We start from the raw sequence: 14,778 nt of genomic DNA on the forward strand, positions 1-14,778 counted from the left end.
TCATTTTCTCTAATATTTAATTACAATTCACTCAATCACTGCTTTTGCAGAGTTCTTAAAAGTTTACATAATTTTCTTCATTAGTTGTGATTCAATTAGATAGGTTATGCTTTGGTTAGATAATCTATGCTTAAGGGATACAATTAATTTTTGAGAATATGTTTGATTATTTGTGGATTAAGAAATAAAGGATTAAAAGGATAATTAGAGTTATGAAATATTTGACATCATTCATGTGTAATAGTGGATTCTAGTGTCTTGGTTACCTCTCGCCCACTTTGTTAATATTTTTGTATATATTTTTATTAAATCTTTAAATTTAATCTTCACAATTCCGAGAGTTTGAACCTCATTACTACAACAACAATCAAAAACTTAATCATTTTGCCGCCGCCGACGCGGATTTGTGCTTAGGTAGAATTTTTAGGTTTTTATTATTTTTTATTATTCCATTTGTTCTTTTTACGTATCTTTGGTTGTGTCTTTGTATTACAGGTTTGAAGTTGGATACTAAACCTTGGAATCAAAGCTTAAAGCTAAAAGAGAAGGAAAAGAGACAAAGCAAAAAAATAAAGAAAAAAGAGAGAAAAGAAAAGAGAGAGAATTATTATTATTATTTTTATTTATTTTTTAAGAGACTTTCCATATTTTTTTGTAATTATTATTATTATTTTTTGTATTTCTTTTCATTGGACTGGACTTTGGACAATTTATTTTAATTTTAAACCCTACGGAAGGGTTATATATATAAAAAATTAAATATAAACTGTTTGCAGGGAAGGACGACGATTACAATATCGTCTCGGCCCCTCGGGTTCGCACATGACATAGGAGTCGTGGCCCGAGTCGTCTTCAGCGGTTCTTCGCCCGTCTGGTACGGGAGGTAAGCTTTCGAAACACCCGCGAATCCCCTGTCAGCAGGTTTATTGTATGCCTTAAGGTGGATATATGCTGAGGATTTGAATACGGTTGTTTTAATTTCCTAGTAAAGGGCAAGGCCTGGCAAAATTAAGATAAGGACTCGGATTTCATCACCGTTTCCTTCTTGCCCGCCTTAGGAAAACGAAACCAAACGCGAACCTAAGCTTAAAATTTTGACTAGAACGAGACCTATAGGGTAACGAGCTTAATAGGAAAGTCGTTCGAAAAGTATTGGTTACTCTTTTAGCGTACTCGAAGTTCATGATGGTTTCTGTGAGTTGAATGCGTGACTGCGCCGCCTTGTGATAGCGGTGAGGCCTTGGGTATCAAAGCTCCACTGAGCTTCCCTCGTCTCAATTCAACTTACTTTGACTCGGATTGATTCCAGAGGGGTTTGCTTAAATTGTAACGAATTCCCTTTCGAAGGATTAGAAGCTGGTCTAGAAACAATCTAAGTGGAGCCATCATGCTTGTTGTTTGCTAGATTTTATAGGTTTGCTTTGGTCGAGTCAGCCTTGTTTGTGATTGTGTAGAATTCCCTTGCAATTAAGAATGTCGAACTGGTATGATAGAAGCCAATACAATGATTATCGACCTGAATTTGAATATGGACATCATCCTTTCTATGACCATGTTGGGAATAGTGGTTGGGAACGCCATCATTTGGAAGGATATGGGTCATACTCTGGTGAGCCCAATTACTATCCACACATGCATCAGTCTTACGAGCAAGAAGATTATAGTACTAGTTCTTCTTCTCTAAAGGATACAATCAAACTATTGAAAAGTAGTCCTTTTTATGATCCCTCTGTTCCTATTCCTCCTTTAGAAGAGTCCCTCAGGGAGTTAGCTGAGTCGACGCGTAAGTTAGCTGAGATGAATAGTGTAATTCTAGACGAAAGAACTACAATAATGAGTGAACTTTCTATAGAGGAATCCCTCAAGATGATGGCTGAGACGAACGAAAGACTTGCTCGAAATAATCTTACTTTCCAATATAGTGTTTCCAATAATACCCTTAAAAATGAGGATAATTATTTTCATAATCAAGATGATAAGGTTAGAATTGGTAGCACTACTTGTTTTGATGAGGTTCGATCTTTTTCATGTTATTATGATGAGGATAGTGTTGTTGGAGAATCATACTTATGTAGGAATAGTGATCAGGAAATGGTTACTCCAATTGAGATTTACAATGATAATATTATTTCTAGTTCAAATCCAAATAATTTTAATAATTATTCACTTATTCAAAAGGACGAGGATTTGACTAGAGATACCCTCGTTTTAGACGATGTAGTATTCCCTGTTTACAAAGCCGACATTGATTTAGAGGAACGAGTTTATTCTGAGAATAATGTTTTAGAGTCTAGCGATTTAGAAACAATAGTCTTAGACGAAGAAGATGAACTCGTAGAGATGAGTGAGGATGAACCTGACTTAGAAGAATCAATTGTCTTTTTCCAGGAATCTGATGACCTAGAAATTAGGGAAGTTGTGACTAGTCTTTCTAGAGACACAGAAAACTCTAAGTTTGGGGGTGATTATCATTCTCCATGTGCTTTAACTCTTAGAAAGTTCCCTCGTGTAGGAATTGACATTTATGCCTCAACCATATTACAAGATTATCTTCATACATGTTTTCCCGAACCTAATGATGTCCATAGAGAAGCTCAGTTGTTAGAAACCCATCCTCTGGTTGATATGGTTAACCCAGGCTATGATACCAAGATTGACTTTGTTTTCCCACCAAAAACTTTTCTTCCAATTGTGGGAACATATGATTTTCAGATGTGTCGGATATTAAGTTTTGAGACTAAACCTAATTACTTTAGGATATTAGGGTCGACACATTTTCTTAAGAATGACCATTATTATGGTCAACTTTGTGAGTCTAATCTAATTGACTCAGAGGATCCCCAATTATTCAGGTTGTTGTTATGTGCTTCTAAGTTCTTAGTTGAGTTTTTCCAGACTCTAATACATGAACCGGATCTTAGCTTTGAGGAAATCCAACAAATGAAAACCTTTTATTTAGTCCCTTTTATAGAGCCTGAACCTGAACCACAACTAGATGTAGTTGTCTTAAGCAAGGGTATGTTCGGTATCTTCTTGGTCTGTTGCAGTTTCCTCTTCTTGTGGGTAACACTTTTTGATCCAGATGACCCACAGTTATTCCGGTTACTACTATATGATTCTACGTGGTGACTAATCCTTGCTTAGTATGGCTGAAGACTTTAAACTTAGCACTTCTTGGGAGGTAACCCAATATTCATGCGACATGGTAATATCTTTCCTTATCTCTTTTGCTTCATTGGTAACAGTTTCTCCTTGTTCATGCTTTTAATTTTATCTTTAGAACATCGAGGACAATGTTAGATTTAAGTTTGGGGGTATGGGAGAAACTTTTTAGTTGCACTTTTGAAACTTCTAGCGTCACATGGTATCCGGTTAGCTAAGTTTACATACTGTTTCTCACCGAAAAGATAGAAATTGGAATGCTAGAGATAACAACTTATTGAGACATTAGAGAAAAAGACATTGAGATCCTTGAAATTCAGGAGAGAACTTGTTCCTTTTAGAGGGTAACCGTGATGGACCTAACCATACATGATGGAAAGGCAAGTAGGTCAGGGAAATGCCAGAAAGACAAAGCAACCTCACAATGTAGTCTTAGTTACTGGATTGCGTCTCTCTCTCAGTAGAAACTTATCATCATCAACAAGCGGAGCGACATCAAAATCTATGAAGAAAGTTGAAGACGTTTTAAGTTTAGAAGCAACAATAGAAGAGAATAATTCAAAGATCAAATTTGAAGTTATAAGAGCAAATGATATAAGTTGTTAGAATCCATGATACCAAGACATCACAAGTTGCGAAGATCCAAGTTTTGAAAGTCCTTCTCTCATGGCCATGTAAATTTTTGTCTTGTAATTTTTTGTTTTCAAAAAAAAAAAAAATGAAAAATGAAAAAAAAAAGAAAAAAAAAAGAAAAATGAAAAAAAGAAAAAAAAGAAAAATGAAACATCATTACGTTCTTTTTGTTCAATAATGCCATAGGGAAGAAGAAATTTATAAGTCAAGCAAGAAATCGAAGAGTTAATTGTCAAGGTTCTATGAGGTTCGAGAGTTTATCATCAACAGTTGAAGACCGAAGAAGGCGTTGTTTCTACTGAGCACTGTGAGAGAGTCGAAGAAAGATGCATTTTGGTTGCTTTGTTAGTCTGCTTTCAATCTGGCACAAAATCTTTCTAGCACTGGTTTAACTCATCACACGTAATTAGTCCAGCTGTGTAGCAGATGTCCCTATCATTTTTATCTCTCTCCTAATCTTATCCAGTTGTAAAGCAGCGGACGCATCTTACAATGTTTATCTAGCTGTGTAGCGGATATATCTTTATCTAGCAGTCGTGTGGATGTGTCTCCCCTTTTCTTCAGTCAGCTTTAGAGCTGACACCTTTAATTTCTCTGGCATTCTACTTACTTGGAGATAGGTTGAGAATATGTATGTCCTCATATCTCTTTGGATACTTGTGACCAATTAGGAGTAAAGGTTTTGTGGGTACACCTCTGGTAAACCCTCCGGAGACAACACTCCGCCGCTAGGGCCACCTAGCGGTTTAACGGCCTGCTGCACGTGCTATGTGTAGTCTTTTTATCTTTTCAAAAATAAATTTTGCTCGAGGACTGGAAAATAATAAGTTTGGGGGTATTTGATAGACACATTTTTGTGTTTAATTTGATCTCAATACTACATATTGTTGGCACTCGAGTTTGTACTAATTTTGGTGTTTTATGTGTTTGCAGGCACCTTTAGAAAATAAACATTTTTTGGAAAATTCGGCTCGAAAAGTTGGTAAAAGCCCCGGAGGACACGTGTTATTCTGACTCTCACCGTTGGATAAGGGGCACCTCAATTACTATTTCCACCCCAAAATTACTATTTCCACCGCAATTGCTAAAGGGACACCCGTACAAGATTAGGGGGAGGACACTTTTCTTCTCAAAATTCAAATTTTGGAAAAAGGCGGGAAAATATTTCTTCTCACTGGCAGTTGGGTCGATCGATTTTTGGAGTGGTTAGAGTTCGATTAAACCTCTGACTTTCAATGGGTATTTGTGATATGGATAGAGGAAGACATTTTGGGTGTTAGGATCGATCATAATTGACTGGAATCATCGCAATCAAGAAATCAGGAAGCACGTTCAAGAAATGAATATCACACGATCACATCAAATTTAGACGTGTACTCATGTGTTTGGAGAGTGTTGAATCAATTCTACAACGTGTAAGATCATGTTTGGAGTGTTTATACATCATTTCAGCGCGTGGAGAGCTAATTAAAGAAAGAAAATATCCAAAAAATATTTTCTCTTTAAGCCGAGTAAAGAGAGAATTATCTTGAGTTATGGCGTGATTAAATGAGGCTGAGGAGTATAAATAGATTTCTGGTATCACAGAGAAGGGGTGTCGAGAGTCTGGGGGGCTGAGGAGAGCCAGAGAAGAAGAAATTCGAGTTTTCCTAAACTCGGTTTCTGCTGCTGCTGATGAACATGAAGAACACGAAGAACGGACCTGCACCAGCAGTCGTTTTTCTACAGTAATAACGACTCACACCTGTGGGTCGTACATCAGGCAGTCTTATTTTCCACAGAGTTTGCGACACAGCTGCAGTAGTCTTATTTTGTCACTGAGGGTCGTAGTTCTCTGGTTTTATTGTATTTCTCATATTCTCATCATTTGTAAACCATTTTTGAGCATCAATGAAATTCTTTGAGAGGTTTTTCAACATGATGAGCGGCTAATTCTCTCGTAACCAAGGCAATGGATGAAGCTATTCACACATGAACAATGAGTAACTATTTCATTTTCTTTAATATTTAATTATAATTCACTCAATCACTGCTTTTGCAGAGTTCTTAAAAGTTTACATAATTTTTTTCATTAGTTGTGATTCAATTAGATAGGTTATGCTTTGGTTAGATAATTTATGCTTAAGGGATACAATTAATTTTTGAGAATATGTTTGATTATTTGTGGATTAAAAAATAAAGGATTAAAAGGATAATTAGATTTATGAAATATTTGACATCATTCATGTGTAATAGTGGATTCTAGTGTCTTGGTTACCTCTCGCCCACTTTGTTAATATTTTTGTATATAATTTTATTAAATCTTTAAATTTAATCTTCACAAGTCCGAGAGTTTGAACCTCATTACTACAACAACAATCAAAAGCTTAATCAATCTCCCCCATCCTTTTATGGAGTCAATACACATTCACTTCAAGATCTCTTTCAGATTCCACTTGGCGAGCAACATCAGCTCGAGACGCTGCTAGGGCTTTACTAAGAGCACTAACCTCAACCCTAGCATTATCTCTTTCCTCGGAAAGATGCAGCATACTATCCCTAACCCCGGGGCCTAAGAAAGAACGAGCCTATTGTAACTCTCCTTCCAAAAAGCGCACTCTAGCCTCTAAGTCCGAAGCATGTCCTCGAGCATCAGGCAGGTTGTCACGCGTCCATAGCAGCGTACCATTAAACAAACAACGGTAATGATTGTACTTATTTTGCATATCAACCATCAATGTTCGCTTTTCACGCCACTCAGCTGCTAAGGCGTTGTGCTCATCAGCACGAGCATTCCACTTTACGGCTTCGCTTTTCAACTTACCCACCAACTCTGCAATGCGGGATTTCTGTCGTTCCCTTTCTTTCCGAAGCCATATGAGCTCGGGGACTCCACCCACTGAAGATAGGGTGGGGAGACTGAGACAGAACACCAGAGTACAAATAGGGAATCACGAGGAGTAAAAGACCAATAAAAAAATACGAACCTGTGAGGGACGATACATTTCTGCGAGCTTGCTCCAATTCGTTGCGGACTATAGCAAGTTCCAAACGGAGACTCTCCCCGGCATTACCCAGCCGCTCCTTTTCCTTCAGGCGACCCTTCAGTTCACTTATTTCCATCTCGGCCGCAGATAGTTCTTCTTCTCTATGACGAAGCTTAGCCTCCAACTTTAAAGACTTTGCTTTAAAGAATTGGTATAGAACATGGTTACAATGTTCGCTCCTCATCATCTATGTCACAAACGAAAAACATTATTATACCCAAGGGATCGGATATAGCGAAGAATACAATGTTCGTATATCATGAGGGAATCAGTACAAGGACTTACCTCTAAGACACGCTGCTGGGGAAAACCGTATTGATACCCATCAGCTATGGACATCATATCAGCAACATAGGAGGGAGGGTCAACCACTAGGTTAGCTTCTGAAGCTCTCAGATTCTTCTCCCACATCTCAGCAACGCGGACTTCAGAAGACACTTGCATCATCTGACGAGTATAAGCGTCAGAATTCTTCTCACCGGGGACCACTGGGGCAGGGTTGGGGACGAACATCAGACTTTTCTTCTTAAGCCAAGCCAAAATGGCATCTTCTCCTTCAGGCATTAACGAGCAAGGGAAATCCTCTGAAGGAGATTCAACCGCAAACTTCCCTTTGGCTGTTCTCCCCTCACTCGCGCAAGTCTCGACATCACCAGCCTCAGTATGACCACCGGCGTTTTCAGCCTGCTGACCGGTGGCATCTTCATTACCAATATCCCCAAGCACATCCCAATCATCATTTGGGGAAAGCAATGAGAAGTCTTCGGCAAGACCCATGGCAGCATTCACATCAAAGGATTCCCCCGCGAAATATATCCTACCGAAAGAAAATTCAGGGGAAATAACGGGAAGAGTACCCACACCAACAATATTATCGCCAACAGGGGCAGATCCACCCCCTCCAGTACCACCAACGGTAATATTGCCCTCAGACTCACCATCACCACCCGCGGAAATTCCTTCTTCACCATCACCACCCGCGGAAACTTCTTCTTCACCGTTACCACCTTCGTCATCAGGGTGAGAAGTGTCGGTACGCTCTTCTCCATAGGATATTTCTTCATCCTCAGCATACCCTTCGTTTACAGGACTCGTAACCTCCTCATAAACCTCAGCCTCACCGGTAACCACAGTAGAAGATTGTTTGGGTCCAAGTTTCTTCTTCTTCGACACCTACAAACCAGTACACATCCCCACAAAGGCTCATTTTTTCCCTCACTTCAAAAATGAAAATTATTTCAAGCAAGGAAAAAAGGGAAAATAGAATAGAGAATATAAGAAGAAACTATACCTTGGCAGCAACAGCACTCTTCGGTGGATGGGTAGCACCAGAACCCTCCTCCTCATCTCCATCAATGACATCAAGAGCGTAAGGAAAATTCATGCCCGCGAAATTCGGACGCCAAGGACAGAAATCTCCATAACGAGCAGGAGGAGTTTCACGAGGCTTGCTGTTTTCAGAAGGACGCCAGCCGCGCAGACCAGGAATCCAACCATAAGCCCAAGGACCAACTACCTCAATAACAGTAGGATGCCATTCATAATCATGGTCACGCTTAATCCTTTCACGAGCAGGAAAGAGTTTCCGTTTAGCAGATCCCTCAGTACCAGGAACATACTTCATCTTGGCATCACTCACCTCACTCAAAAAACGAATTTCACCACGAGGAGCAGCAATATTACGAAGACTAACACTCCACGGCTTACGGTTTCTACTGTTGACATAATCCCCAAAGGAACTGTTAAAATTCTGAGGAGTGTACCACTCTCTCTCAGCAGGATTTGGAACATAGCAGGTCATCATTGTCTCCCCCTTGCTTCGCAAGTAACATTCCTTCAGTGAACGAAGATAATTCCCAGATAGTTGTGACACGGAACGATTATGAGTGTTCGTGGAAGAGCCTTCGCGACTAACCAACACGTCATAATAAAAGGAGTCACCCGACTTATATAAGGGCAACATGAGACCCGCCTCGAAGGCTCCAACCGTAGTCAACAGATGAAACTCGTCAAACTGATACTTAGCAAGGAGCTCGTAAGTGATATCATCGTCAGGGGCATAGAAGCGAACCTCAAAAGCTTGAAGCTCATGTTTTTCCTTGAACATCTCAAGATCAATTTGCTTGAAAGTGACCTTCTTCTTACCAACGGAAATGCTGCGTATCACGGGGACAGTTTCTTCTTCGTCTGCGGAGTCAGTAGTAGGACTCAATTCCGAAGATTTCCTTTTAGAAGGAAGATTTTTAGACGGATCAACTCTTGACATAGTACCCTTGGAGTACTTCCCTTTGAAAGAAACCGTGGGAGGAGGCGGCAAAGATTTCTGCGGAGGCACTGAAGGAGGAGCCATAGAACGAAGGGGTGGAACATCCAATGCTTCATTACGAGGAGGAGGAGCCCGCGTACTCCTAGAGTCATCACGAGGGGGAGCCTGCGCACTCCTAGAATCTTCACGAGGACGAGAAGGGGCACGGTTAAAAGCATACCTAGACCCAGAATAACCCTTCGGCACATCCCCTTTCTTGGTAGGCACAACCTTCGCACCAGAGGAAGATGAAACCCTATGACCCCGAGGATCCGATTGCGAAGACTTGTAAGGACCTTCCCCAAGTGGAGATCTGTCAGAATCTCCACACGGAGGGGATCTTGGCGGACTAGACGGCGGGGTTTGGTAAGGAGCCCGCGGACGATCAGACATATCTACAAGGAAACACAAAAACAGTTTAGAGAAGAATACGAGGAGATCACTAAAGATAAAAAAACCCATAATTGATGGTTCATCCGGATAAACATTAAAAACCCTAAGAACTAAAAATATCCAGAAATACTCCATCCAACTCCAGGGATAATACTTAGATACAGATTCACAGACTTTGTAACAAAGAACAGGGGCAAGCATATATGCTTCAACATGTGTGTTCTTCATCACAAAGCCAAGAATACAACAGCAGGAAACAAACAGGTAGATACATGGATAAATCAATGATGACCAGCTAATGAATAACCCCATACCTGTATAAGAAGAGGACGACAAGCACCAACCACAGTCGAAGAAAGGAGGATCGGAGATATCAAAAGCTAGTTGTCTGGGATACAGGGGCAACAACAACCGAGAGCGAAAGAGACAGAAAATTGAATGTTGTTATCTTCCTCACAGGAATAACGATAATAAATGACTAAAGAACAAGAATAGAAAACAAGAAGAGGATGAACACTGACAAGAAGAGGATAAATTTTTTTTTTTCACATTCTCTTTCCTATTTATGAAGCTAGAGAAGACAATAACTGTCCCTCGTACCAAGGATCAGTTATGGGGAAAGTTAATGCAAGGTGGGAAACGTGTATGACGACCTTTCTTCTTCTAAATTGCAAAATGCGCCCAAGTCAAAAGAAGAGGGGAAAATTGTATGTACACCTTTCATCATCGACCACGTGTACAGAAACAGACACGTGGAAGGCATGCAAAACAAGATATCAAAACACGATAACAAGAATCTCATCAGAAGATGCCACCGGTCAGCAGATCTAACGGTTAGGGACAGAGGATCACAGAGGTATGATGGCTTAGGGGAGCACCAAATAATACCCCTTGGGTGTTAATATACCCAATCCCGAGGAAGATCCCAGATCAACGGCTGAGAGGAAGTTTGACTGACACAAATGTGACCAGACAAAGAGACACTTGTCTGACACGAGCAGACATTCATCTACCTGCATTAAATACCAAAGAGATATACACGTGTCAATCAGCTCGTGGAAGAGGCGAGGATAATCCTTCGTATTCAAGCTCAGGCCGCAGCATATGCCGAAGACCTCTGCGTAATGGGAAAAAAGCACAAGAAGATAAGATTACAACGGCACCTCAGAAGTAGGGCCCACGTTCCAACCCTATAAATACCCTTTCCACTAAGAGAGAGGGGGGTCGAACAATCCAGAGCAATTATAGGAGAATATAGGAGAGAGAAATAGGAAGAGTAAGGAATCCCCCTACTTCCGCAAACCTATATATACTCTAAAGTCATTCGACTATCTTTGTAATCATTCAATACATAGTGAAAAACCAGCCCCAGGGATGTAGGCCTTAGTGCCGAACCACGTAAATCTTTGTCTTATTTACATTTCAGCACCTTACATTCAGCGTTGAACTTCACGTGCTTTACATTTATACTTGATTCTCTGTTTATTCCTTTATACGAACATTATTTATGATAATATTCGACCAGACAATGACAAGCTCGAAGGCTTCGAATCGATGAATCGATATAATCATCCCCTTTACACATACAACGTACAATTCTAGAATTAGACGGTATGCGAATATTGTTTGTGAACACGTGGATGGCTTCGTGATTTATGTGTTCACATATTGTTTGGTCCACGACCCATATGTAGTTAGGATCCGACCCATAATTTTAGACTAGATGACTTGTGCAGCGGTAGTGGAGGGCCGACGGAAATGAACATCATTTTCTTTTACGTTTCGCGTATTTACAAGGATGAACAAGTGTTCTTCATAGGAAAGTTAAAAGAAACAAACTAAACCTATCCTTCCTTTTCCGCCATTTTTTTTCCTGCTTAGTTTGTGTTGGATATTTTCAATAACATAGAAAATAAAATGGTTTTCGTTTTTGGTTTGCCACTACGACGGGGAAGTGTCCTGTGTTGAATAAACACAATGAATGTTAGTTGGAGATCAAGAGGCACCTCTAATGGGTGTGATGGTTCTCAAAAGATACAACCATTCCCATTAGACACCTTATGTGTCTTTTGGAAATCAAAAGGCATCTCCAATAGACATGGATCCCCTATAAGTAGTGATGACTGTTTTCCATTCAAAAAGTAGAATCTCTCAACTTTCTTTGTTTTCTTTCTTACAAGCATCATCAGTTTCAAAACCAATGTGTTCTTGGTTGGATCAAGGTCGTACAAGCTTTGAATCCAACAACTGTTGTGGGGCTTCAAGTATCCTGACGTCAATGTTCATTGACCTGTTTGTACTCGCCAATTCAATTGGGAATGGTCGAATAATTGTCGAAAAGAATCTTTCATTAGAGCCTTGAACCGTAATACAACATTCTTTTCTTCATCCTGTTTTAGTGTCAATTTTCCAACAGTTTTCGACAATTATTAGTCTCGACGGTGGAGGGTGAAATAATATGTTTAAGTACGTCTCCTGGATTGAGTTTTTTTTGAAAGAAAAAGTCACGGCATCTGGGGGAGACGTTTATGGAAGATATACGTGAAGATTACGTCCTTGATTGGGAGATACAAAGAGTTTTGGTTTAACACAAAATCTCAAAAGAATATTTGATGTTACTGAGGGGGATAACCGGATGGAACAGTAGTAACTATCAGGATTGTCTCAATGGTTGTTTTTCCTGAAACAAAAGGACATTCACGGATGCTGTGATTATTGATTTTAACAAGTATAAATCGTTGAAATCAGTTCACAATATTTCAAAATATTTGGTGGTGATCCAAATATTTGGTTGGACGCGTGCAAAGACGAGGATGTTTGGAGATTTCTGAGACTCATCCTATTTTCATTAAACTCTCTCTTTTCTTCCTTTTTTTTGAGTTATTAATATAGTTATTATTAATTCATGAGAATTCTGAATAATCAGTTTATTTTGTTTTGTGACTAGAAGAACAAAAGGGGAAGATTACAGAGAACGTATCAGTCATGTCAACCCTATACATCTGACACGATTAGAAAATTCCTAATCGAGAGTCGAGGGGATTAATGATGTTGTGCATCTGTTCTAGCCGTGTGATTAATGTTCAATCATGTGATGACTTTCTATGATTCCGTCAAGGGTGGACAACGGACAACGATAGCGGTTAGTACAAATTAATTTTACATTAATCGTAATAACATGTCATTATTGTTCTGAGAATTTTTGTGTGAATAAAGAACTTTGAACGAAAAGGCTTGATCTTCTATGTGTTCATTGATACTGTCTAACTGCTTTTGAATGAAAGGACATGCAAAACTAGGGTTGCACAACGGATAGGGTGGGTAGGATATGGCCTATTTCGCCACCCTACCCGTTAAATGGCGGGTAAGAAATTTTTTACCCGCCACCCTACCCGTTATTAAACGGGTAAGATCCTATCCGACCCATTAATTGGCGGGTCGGGTAGAATAGGGTGGTGGGTATAAGCGTTTTTCATTTTTTTTTGTTGTTCTTGACTTTCTGGTTAGTTGTTACTACTGTGTATATAGAAAATGCTTCACAAGAAATAAAAAAAAAAATCTTGCAACAACACAACAAATAAGAGCCAGCCTATCTAAATATGTACCCAATGGTACTGCCAATCTAACTAGGGAAAAATGAACAAACAAAGTATCCTGCTAGGCATAAAGCCATTTATAGAAACAAGAGTTCTATTCTTTTCAAAATCGACGGTGAATCCAACATAATTCCATGTTCCTCACGTAACCGTGTTCTTCATATAAGAGTATCATCATCAAAAGCTCTTCATATGACCTTCTTCTTCAATCATCATCTACAATGATGGAATACAGACTAAGATCACCAAATAAAGCTGCATAACAACATATAAAGCGAATCAACATCAAAATCTCTTTATACGCTGCATATCAAAGCTGATTAACAAAGATTAATTAAGAGTCGTAACATATCAACAATGCAGTAGTACTCAAAAACGCACTAGTTGGAAATTACATAACATCAGAATAACAAAGAACACCTTCACAACAGTCATCCACTCAACAAGGCTTTATAATTTTGTTGGGTGAATACACAGCTTGCTACTACAACATATATATAGTTTGTTCGAAAGAGAGTGGTGAGAAAGAGAGTGTCTCGAATCTAAGGTAGAAAGAAGACTATTAACCAACCGATTACTCCATATGACAAGTTAACTATCTCATATGCTTATCACGAAATCAACTGTATCTAGTTATTCAAATCTTATGTAGCAATATTAATCAGTAATCGGTATCAAGAAATCTATTAGTTTTCACCAGTTTAGAATTTTTGATGGCCCCAAAAACAACATATGTTAGTCTGTTACACCTTTAGCTAAGGTCACTGACAATGAGAAGTTAACTAAGATATCAAGAGAAACCAAAAAAATCTATATGAAAGGAAAAACAATGGTTTCCCTAAACAGAACCAGTAATTTGTGTACCATGTTTCCTAACAAACTTGAAGGTTAGAAAAGTTTAAGAGCATACATACATGTCTATTGATAACCAAAAAGTTTTTTTTATCTCAAGACTAATCACAAGGAAGGAAAATATAATGCTGAATCTGAATAATGTAAGGTGTGATCTCAGTTGGTCTTACCAGTTTAGGACCACTAGCTACATATGCTGATGTGAAGATCAGTCTCAAAAGAAATTTAAATTAACAAGCCTCGGAATTGCAGAATACGTAACCAAGGCGTTAAGCCATTTAGTCCCAAAAGATGGTGTTCTTTATGATTCAACATCCTCATAGGCTGCATCTAAACTACAATTTGTTAAAAATATGTAAGTGACCAATAACGTCATCGAATGGGGAAAATGAAAAAGTGTCGTGCTCATTGTTTTACCATTCCAAGTAACATTTGGACCTTAGCAAAAATCAAATACTAGAAGAACACAAGGAAAGGTGTAGGCATAGTCAGTGGTGACTCAGTGCATCTGTAAGGCACATCACATGGTTTACAAAAAGAAAAATGAAAAATCAAATCCCAACATAGTAATGCAATTCCTGGTCTACAAAGACTAAAGCAACTATAAGAGCTACAGACAATATTTAAATCATGGTAGTGGCTATTAACTACACAATAAGTCTCAACCACCAAATTATTTCGGGCAAGTGGTCAATCAAACCACTGCACATTGCAAGCAGAGAATAAAATTAGATCGGGCTACATCCTACTGTAAGGAACCCATCGACTACTAATAAGAAAACCAATCAACATCCGACTAGAATTTCGTATG

The 14,778-nt window shown here is 39.0% G+C and overlaps 1 non-coding gene across 1 annotated transcript; it reads right to left on the reverse strand.

Moving 5' to 3' along the window:
* Positions 1–14,202: 14,202 nt before the first annotated feature.
* LOC113284778 lies at positions 14,203–14,294 on the reverse strand. The gene has a single exon (XR_003328391.1). It is a non-coding gene; the product is annotated as a small nucleolar RNA SNORD96 family (small nucleolar RNA).
* Between the last annotated feature and the right edge of the window lie 484 nt (positions 14,295–14,778).

Source organism: Papaver somniferum, chromosome 5 (genome assembly GCF_003573695.1).
Source record: "Papaver somniferum cultivar HN1 chromosome 5, ASM357369v1, whole genome shotgun sequence".
NCBI lineage: Eukaryota > Viridiplantae > Streptophyta > Magnoliopsida > Ranunculales > Papaveraceae > Papaver > Papaver somniferum.